The sequence below is a fragment of the Palaemon carinicauda genome, chromosome 23 (assembly GCF_036898095.1).
Source record: "Palaemon carinicauda isolate YSFRI2023 chromosome 23, ASM3689809v2, whole genome shotgun sequence".
NCBI classification, from domain to species: domain Eukaryota; kingdom Metazoa; phylum Arthropoda; class Malacostraca; order Decapoda; family Palaemonidae; genus Palaemon; species Palaemon carinicauda.
Window position 1 is genome coordinate 96,515,469 of NC_090747.1, and position 10,000 is coordinate 96,525,468.

The 10,000-nt window shown below is 33.0% G+C and overlaps 1 protein-coding gene across 3 annotated transcripts in view; it reads right to left on the bottom strand.

Annotated features, from left to right (window-relative positions):
• The window catches only part of LOC137617273 (hexosaminidase D-like), a 435,862-nt gene that overhangs the window by 248,121 nt on the left and 177,741 nt on the right, over positions 1-10,000 (bottom strand). The window contains exon 1 of one of the 3 annotated variants that reach the window (XM_068347265.1): positions 7,756-7,934. The exons of 1 other annotated variant lie outside the window; for it this stretch is intronic. The gene's annotated coding sequence lies outside the window, so the exon portion shown is untranslated. Of the gene's footprint in view, positions 1-7,755; positions 7,935-10,000 lie in introns of those variants that run through there. One more of the 3 variants, XM_068347270.1, reaches the window with a different exon arrangement.

Genomic DNA, 10,000 nt, shown 5'->3' on the forward strand with positions numbered 1-10,000 from the left:
TTTTCTTTGAGGTTCTTTTTTTCTCGATTTTCATTTTTACATTTCTAGATACTAACAAGGAGAAGAGGGCATCTGACGTAATGTTAAACTATTAATATAAATCCAGAATCCCCTCCATTACACCAATTACACATATAGATAAAACAGCCATTTAACTTCAAATGAATAATTAATTTGATATGGACGTTCTAATGAAATGTTCTAACAACGGCAGTATGCCAAAATATTCGTATTTAACCTAGTGAATAATATCTTCGACACACGTAAGCTAAGAGGGCTGGGGATTTGGGGAGACTATAGCTCTGTTAGCTGAGTCCTTAGCAGCCATTGGCAGACGCTCCTTGGTCCTAGCTTGGGTGGAGAGTCTTAGGCGCTGAGGATCACGTGAATACATGGTTGGTCTTTAGGAGAGTCGTGTTCTCGTATCTGTCGCTTATAAGCGACCTTTAAAATGCATAATACAATAAAACTCAATGAGACTGATGAAGGATCATAAATGCATTCCGTGACCATGTTGTTTGCACTACTGCCTATGCCAGTTATATATATATATATATATATATATATATATATATATATATATATATATATATATATATATATATATGTATTTATAAATACATATATATATATATATATATATTTATATATATATATATATATATATATATATATATATATATAAGGAGCACCTTCTTCCACTCTTTTAAGTTCTAATCAGCAAGTGGGCGTCGTGGATGAATGGTGCAGCATTCAGCTCAAGAATGCTAGACCCGTGAATTGCTTCGTGACAGACAAGTCGACCATCCAGTAAATCAAGGACCAGTGTCTGGTATTGTCTTGAAAAAGGACCTGGGTTAGCAATTTCAAACACACACAAACACATATACATGCATATATATATACATATATATATATATATATATATATATATATATATATATATATATATATACAAAATATCCAAAAAAACAGTAAGTGTAAATCTGAGACAACAATACACACAACTTCAACCATTTAAAAGTCACCACCAGGAAAATTCCATCAGCTCTCGACAACAACACGAAAGGGTTGTCCGCCTTACATATGCCCTTTAAAGACGAAGTATTTACACATTCCACACAGAGAGGAGACACTCCTAACACGAACGGGATAGAGAAGATCTTTCTATGACCCGTTTTGGTTGAAGAAGACTTAATTAAACTCCAGGTTCTCTATAGAATTTTATAAATGATGTTCAATCAAAATTCCGATAATTAGACCACCATTTGTTAGGATTTCCAAATTAAAAAAAATTTACTAATATTCTTTTAAAATAATTTTTCAATGAGTTTTTAGAATTAGTTTCATCCTTAATAATCTAATATAACAAGAAGTTATTTAAAATTATGAATAATTATCACAGAAATGAGGGAAAATTGACTGAAGCAGGGAACTAGACCAGACCGTTAAAATCTTGTGGGTTTAGTCAACCAGTAACCCGTAAGTCAAGGACTTACGGGTCATACCTTAATGAAAATATGACTTATTACACTACACCCTTTAATAATTAATTAAATTAAACTACAGAAGGTTTACATAAAACTGCTTCCAAAACACCTAAAATTTCCCTGGGTTTTTTTTTTTTTGCAAGCTAACAAAATATATAACAATAATCATATACATATATTTTACCCTAAAAAACCATTACACAATAAATGACCATTTAATACTTCTAGAACTTTGATACTAAATTCTAATTCCAGTATACCTATATAGCTAAACTTTCAATAAAAATTTCCTAACTAACGATCTTTAAATAAAAACAATTGCAATAGTTTAATTATTCAATTACTTTTTCCAATAGTATCGCTATATCATAACCAATTTCTATTGAAAGCATTACGATGATAACGATTTTCCAATACATTCATTTCATTACATCTACTTTTTTCTCTTTAATGATGATGAATAGTGAACTATCCACATTTCATCGAGTTTATCACTAACCGAGAGTTTCGGATCAGGTGAATAAATCACTATTATTATTATTATCATTATTATTAACATTATTATTATTTTTAACATTATTATTATTATTAACATCATTATTATTATCATTATTATTATCATCATCATCATTATTAGCTAAGATACAACCCTAGTTGCAAAAGCAAGAAGCTATAATCCCAAGGGCTCCAACAGGGAAAAATAGCACAGTGAGGAAAGGAAATAAGGAAATAAATAAACGATATGAGAAATAATTAACAATTAATAAAATATTTCAAAAACAGTAACAGCATCAAAACAGATATTTCATATATCAACTATAAAAAAAAAAAAAAACTTGTCAGCCTGCTCATAAAAACATTTGCTGCGCGTTTGAACTTTTGAAGTAACAAGGTAATTATCTCTTTAACCGTTTTTAGTAATGACTTTTTTTATTACAAAGTCCCTCGGGTATAATTGGTTCGTAATGAAGGGTATGGCGGTGAATAATTGGGAAACCATAAAATCTTCGTAAATAATATGAGGATATTGACAAAAGCAATATATAGCCTTTGCTTAAACTTAATCATTTCATATCAATTAGTGAAAATCATTTTAAAGCCTCAGAAGTTCTCCAAAATGGAAACTATTCATACTATTCCAAACTTGAGAGAGAGAGAGAGAGAGAGAGGAGAGAGAGAGAGAGAGAGAGAGAGAGAGAGAGAGAGAGAGAGAGAGAGAGAGTCACAACAATTAGTGAAAATCCTATAAAAGCTCCAAAAGTTTTCCAAAAAGGCAAGTATTCATATCGAAGAGAGAGAGAGAGAGAGAGAGAGAGAGAGAGAGAGAGAGAGAGAGAGAGAGAGAGAGAGAGAGAGAGAGAGAGGTAATTAACCTTCAATCTAATACCATAAGCGTATTCTCTCTTAGTGCCCGGGAGGTGGGCAGATTACACGCGCGGCTGAAGGCTAAACTCTCCCTGCAGTGACATTTAAGAGGATTATAACTGTAACTACAATTATTCCAGCCTCCGGGCAAGATGAACCTCTGCCGGAATTAAGACAAAACAAAAGATAAGCCAAAAACAGTGGAAAGGGTGAGATGGTGGATAGGTTTTGAGGAGGGGAAACGAGTTTAAAGGTTTAAAGGCCACTCATGGATGGCAGAGGCAAGATCAATGCCCTAGAGACTTACCATATTACATATGATCAGAGCCCAAGCCCCCTCTCCACTAAAGCTAGGACCAAGGAGGGCCAGGCAGTGGCTGCTGATGACTCAGCTGATAGACCTATAGGCTCCCCCAAACCCCGCATCCTTAGCCCACAAGGATGGTGAGAATGCAGCGACCAAGGGAACTAACGAGTCTAAGCGGGACTTGAATCCCAGTCTGGCAATCACAAGATATTGAGATTTTCGATTTGCTTATCTTGCAATACTTTTCAAGTTTAAAGTTTAAAATTAAATTTATAAAACTAAGCGTATATGAAACATCAATTCTATTGCAATATGAAATTATTGCAGCTAGTAATCGAATCTTATTGCAAAACAGACTATACTGCAAGACTCAATGAAATTGAAATATATTGGAAGGCACCAAATTTCCAAATATTCAAAGTTAAAAGAATACTTGTTACACACACACACACAAAAAAAAAAAAAAAAAAAAATAAAAAAAAAATAAAAAAAAAGTAGTAGATATGTTTATTGATTTGCGTAGAATTTGCATATTTAAATTGAACCTCTCGAATCAAAGCTTCATTTACTTGATGGTTACCTAACTATCTTCAAAATCTTCGTTATCGCTGCATCATCAACAAGGTGATTCGGCGGTTATAGATAAAACGGACCCTTTACAGTAGGGATAACGGTGGAAAGAAGAAGAAGAAGATGAGGAAGAAGAGATAACCACAAACATGCTCATAATGGTACATTGGCATTTTTATTGACATCAACAACACATAAAATGGACTACCACCATTTCTACAACAACTACTAATACTAATTGCATCTACACTATATATATATATATATATATATATATATATATATATATATATATATATATATATATAAACAAATGAATGAACAAAAACCAAAACAATTACCTTACAGTGACAGCTTAATTGAATCTCCACATACCTGAAAAAAAAAAGATGAACATTTTAGACGGATTATATCATTATTCGTAAATTTTATATCATATTTCAAATATTTCAAAATAAAACAAAAACAAAAATCTCAACTAAGGAACAGATAAAAAAAGATGAGGACTCCCAGTGGAAAAAAGGGAGACGGAGGAAGAAGGTTTTTGCTGAGTAATAAACTGGAGCTTCACGATTATTGGCTGGTCATTTCGCTGACTCCTTCCACCATAGAGAGAGAGAGAGAGAGAGAGAGAGAGAGAGAGAGAGAGAGAGACGGATAATTTCACAATTATTGAAAATCATTTAAAAGCTCTCTCAAGATGATAAAATTATATAAAATAAAAAGGAAGATATTTAGACCCGACACCTAGATACGATAAAAATTTCATAAATGATAAGGCAAATGTATTGTCCCTTTAGAATAAATGATTAAATCCATTACAACACCTTAAAAGCTTAATAAAATAAATCCACTTAATTTTAAAAAATGATGTCTATAATGTAAATTACAAATATGATACCGCTTTCCTTTTTCTTATAAAAATAACATTCAATACCTCGAAATTTTAATCAAAACAATGATATCCGATCAATTAATTAAAGACCTACATGACCGAACCATCAACAAAATCTCGCCGTAACATTTTTACTTCGCTTTAGTTTTCCTAAGAATTCCTAGATTTACGCCAAAAAACTTCACTACCAATCAATACTGTTTAAAATTAGCTTTCATAAGTATGACATCTATTATGTAAACTCCCATTCAGATGTATTAATATCATAATTAAAAATACGCCTTTAACCAAGTACTTTTTATTTGATATAGCTTCCGGTAGTTTTCTTTGCCGTAGCTCTTAATTCAACAATGAAACTTTTTCCTAGAATATTATCATCATTACTATTAGTATTATCATTACTACTACAAGCTAAGCTACAACCCTAGTTGGAAAAGCAAGTTGCTATAAACCCAAATGCTCCAACAAGGAAAAATAGCCCAGTGAGGAAAGGACACAAGGAAATAAATAAACTAAAAGAGCAATGAACAATCAAAATTAAATATTTCTGGAACAGCAACATCATTAAATTAGATCTTTCATATATAAATTATATAAACAAACAACTAGTGTCTTAGGTGAGCTAAAGGTCACTCAATGAGAAATAAATAAGCAAAGGATATAAACTAATCTCTGAATCTCTGAAGAAAATCCACATTTCATTGTTCATAATATTTTCAAGTACATACCGCACAATTCCATAATTCAAGTACTTGTGAATTTAAATATTTATTCCAGAAGAAATTGACGCAATATAACTTATATTCAATCAACCTCCCGGAAACAATTGACGTCTATTTTCATCTATGCACTTTATAAGAAGGTTTTGAATTCTCACCTCAAAGCTAGAGCGCATTTTTCTAATATACAATCGTTCTGCAGGACCATTTATCCAAACACACATTAACTACTTCAAAGACATCGGTATTGTAATTAATTCCTTCCTATCAATCGTGATTCTCCGGATTTTTTTTTTTTTTTTCATCTTTACAGCAATTTATTTCCCGTCTTCAGATGATTCTGCACCTGTTCTTAGATGTAGGCCTACCTGTACATTAATCCTATAAAATCTTGAATCAGTGAACTCAGTCTCCCCTTTATCAGCAGTATGTAATATCACTTATAATTGACAGTTATATCTCCAGTTCTATCCGTAATTATAGCTTCCCCATTTCTAAAATCATAACAAGTTCAAAAGATTCGCTTAAAACGCCCACTACTTTTAATTACTAGTGCACTACAGTGATCTTAAAACACCCCTTTCCCCTGAAGTCCCAAGCGACCCTGAAAATTTCCTTATTAGTTTTAATAGAACAACAAGATTACATCTCGTGCACCTGTCTTTCAGTGAACAGCCTGTATACCGTCTACTTCCTCAACATACTTCCTTGCATCCAGGCTCAACCAACCAAATCTCTCGGGAAGATTACAAGAACACACCTTGTAAAGTACCTCGCGCCTCACTATGGTCTACACCGAGAAACGTAATTGAATAATATCCGTTACAAGAGTGACTATCAAGTCAAATAGGGACGCAAACATTCATGTCTTGCCTGCAATCCTATCCTTCAAGGTGTTAGCAAATTTACACACATCCTCTTCCTTCCGGTAAATAAGGGAATTAATGACAACAGCTGCGTCTCTGTAATATTACACACCCTTCAGCTAGCTCCTTTTAAGCTTACACAACACGCCTGGATGTAGCCTAATAATACGGTCTCATAATCCTTTTAAACAAGTTTTTCGTTACAAGTAAATATACAAAAGAATTCATACAAATGCATGTGAACTGAACATGAATAGATTCATGAGCCTTATAATGGCATACATATGTTATTAATAATATAAGCTGGGTGTATATTGGACGTGAAGATGATAATTAATCTTTAATATTTCCACCTTAAATATTATAACGCTAAAACTGTTTCAAACATACATACATACAAACACACACATATATATATATATAGCCTATATATATATATATATATATATATATATATATATATATATATATATATATATATATATATACAGAGAGAGAGAGAGAGAGAGAGAGTTTTCTCTAATAAAAGAACAAACGGTCATAACGTCTGATAACCACCAATCTTATTTATTAATGGGATGTGCATGTGCATTCTAGTGTCTATGAATGTATTCATGTTTAGTACACATGCAATTGTAATTAATTAATAATACTGTACTTGGTGCATTATACCAAAGACTTCAAGAAACATTTACATCTAGCTCAAGTTCAAAATGTAAGTCATTCGTGAAAAGTGAAAATGATAGAATAATAATATTAGAAACTGCAACAGCAATAATGATATAAAACTTAAAATATTTGAACAGATACGTAATAGCAAGTGAACATTGTATAGAATAAATAAATTTGAAAGAATATAGCTTTTTTTTTTATTCTTAGGAGGCGTTAGACAATTGTTCAAAAATACAAATGAAAACACCATTTTTTATTCAAAATAACATAAACATTAATTTAAATAAAGGTAGCAAATCAATACTACTCTCTATAATCGCCAATCCAGTCCACAGGATGAGAAGGACAATAGAACAAATAAATAAAAATAGGCTCGATATATTTATCATTGAGAAATAGGAAAATACGGCTTAGGCCTATCGCTTACAAATAGAGATACCGGACAGAAAAACGATCTTAATCAACAACGAATCTATTTCTTACACAGACCGATGAAGCCATTGTCGATTAGAAAGTATTGTACTGAGGCATCAAGGTGTGATTTCCCTTAAAAAGAACCACAGCCACTGTCCCAAGACGAGACCTTGAAGATCCTACCACACCTACCCAAAAAGCAAACATAAAAGAGGCTGAGCCTACACAACCATGATGCCTATGCGGCATTTTAATACATCTCTAAACCACTTAATTGCCCTTATCCCTATCCTAATGACATCGTTCATTCTACTCATAAAAATCAACAAATTACGGGTTTTCTGAACAATATCTGCAATGCAATGGACTTACGAGGTATAAATAAACGCCTTGGTCAAACGGAATTTCATCTAATATATCTTCTACAGCTACTTTTATCGTAATTATTTAAGCTTACCTGGAAGGTAAACACAACTTCAGACATTTCCGCACATAGCGATACGTATGTGATGGTGCACAATCACCTTGCACATGGAAATGTGATATATCTCCAGGATAGAACAATGTCCGAGAAAGAAGCGTGAGAGAGGTGTTCACATAACAATGTCAAGCTTCATACTAACCACCAACCATTCGGATGGAGCTTGGTAGACTCCACTCCGCTCTCACTCGACGAGAGCCGAGAAGCCTCTCACAGGCATCTTCGCTTATGACGTCATAGTTTTGGGCCAATTGCGGATGGGGTTCCCGTGCGTCACCGTTATCTCCTCCAATCAGAGGCCCTCCTGCTGATTACACGCCTATGACGTTGCACGGCATTTGCCAATGAGGAACTTATTCATCCAAAACAAGGTAACGTCACCGCTGTCGAGATCAATCAAGATAGCGGGCCAAGATTCAAGATTTTCCTGTCATTCCTATAGTTGTACGTAATGAGTTTGCTGCCTCGCGTTGCTCACATACAACGAAATAATGAAATTGACAACTGATATCAAACGTTGAAAAAGAAGAAGAAAAAAATACGCTTTACCCACAGACTTCCGCAGACCGGCACCTGTTACATCTAATACAAGACGGGTGGATGAAAAAAAAATGCAACGTAAATAAAATTTCCCAACAAGGATGATAGTTCAGTGCCAAGAGATATACGCATTGGCATACTTTGTATATAAATAAGATATGTTTAACTTTACATAAACTGTTCTTATATAAGAGATGAAAAGAAAAAACAAAAACAAAATAGGTCTAGGCTACTTGGCAGCTATTTAAGTGATATCATGTTAAGATATGAAACGAAAGCACAGGAATACAAGCACACAACGAAATAAAAAAATAATACAAAACTTTTTAGAACCCATTACCTGAAGGAAACAGCCCATTCCCATACTGAAATGAAAAGAAGACCCGCGCCTTCGCTAGGCACTGCAGTTTCACAATCAATAACAAGCAAAGCAGACTCGGAAAATCAGACGTTGTCGTCGTCTTGTAGGAAGAAGGTTTGGCTTCGTCAATAGAACCGAGTTGAAGGTCCTGAAGGACTCTCTCCTTAAAATCGAGGTCTCGGTGAGTAACTCATTCAAGCGACTTCCTTCAGAATCCACGGTAATAGGGTTGTTACGTAATTGCAAGACGATATTATTATTATTATTATTATTATTATTATCATTATTACCACTTAAGCTACAACTCTAATTGGAAAAGCCAGATGGTGTAAGCCCAATGGCTCCTACAGGGAAATATAGCCGAGTGAGGAAAGAAATAAGGAAATGAATAAACTACAAGAGAAGTAATGAACAATTAAAATAGATATTCTAAGAAAAATAAATTTTTATTTTATGATAAAGAGAAATAAAATACAACACGTTGTAGGATAATAAGAAAAAATAAAGGATTAAATCAGGAAATCCTTAAGGGTAAGTTATGATGAATAACAGTTGTTAAGCGTAATCGTATGGAAAGGTAGACAGATACTGAATACTGCCTGTTAAATTATTATATAATTCCTCGTTAGGGAGAAGTCCATAAAGGATATAATCAAATAATTTTTATCCTTGAACACTTCATAGTTATCACATATATTCATCTATCTATCTATCGACACAAAACGCATCTATCTGTCTACACACACACACACACACACACACACACACATATATATATATATATACATATATATATATATATATATATATATATATATATATATATATATATATATATATATATATAAGGCTGAGTGGACGTGAAGTAGGAGATGATACATGGAGAAGTATTGATTTAAAATCTCAAGATAGAGACGACTGGCAAAATCTAACCCAGGGCCCTTAGCGTCAATAGGCGTAGAGGGAGATGGTGACGATGACACACAGACAGACACACACACACACACACACACACACACACACATATATATATATATATATATATATATGTGTGTGTGTGTGTGTGTGTGTGTGCGTGCGTGTTTAAGAATACAAATTTTTTTTCTAACTTGATTTTTTAGGTTTCTGATTTCGATAACATATCGACATGATTGATGGTTATGAGTAAAATTTAATCATGAATGATAGATACAATATCATACATAATTATTAGTCTATTAATTATGTTAAAAGAACTAACAATTTTGATAAATAATTTTCCGATTTAGTTTTGAATTTCGTAACGATTTCCTTTTCACGTCCACAAATTCCAAATTTTTA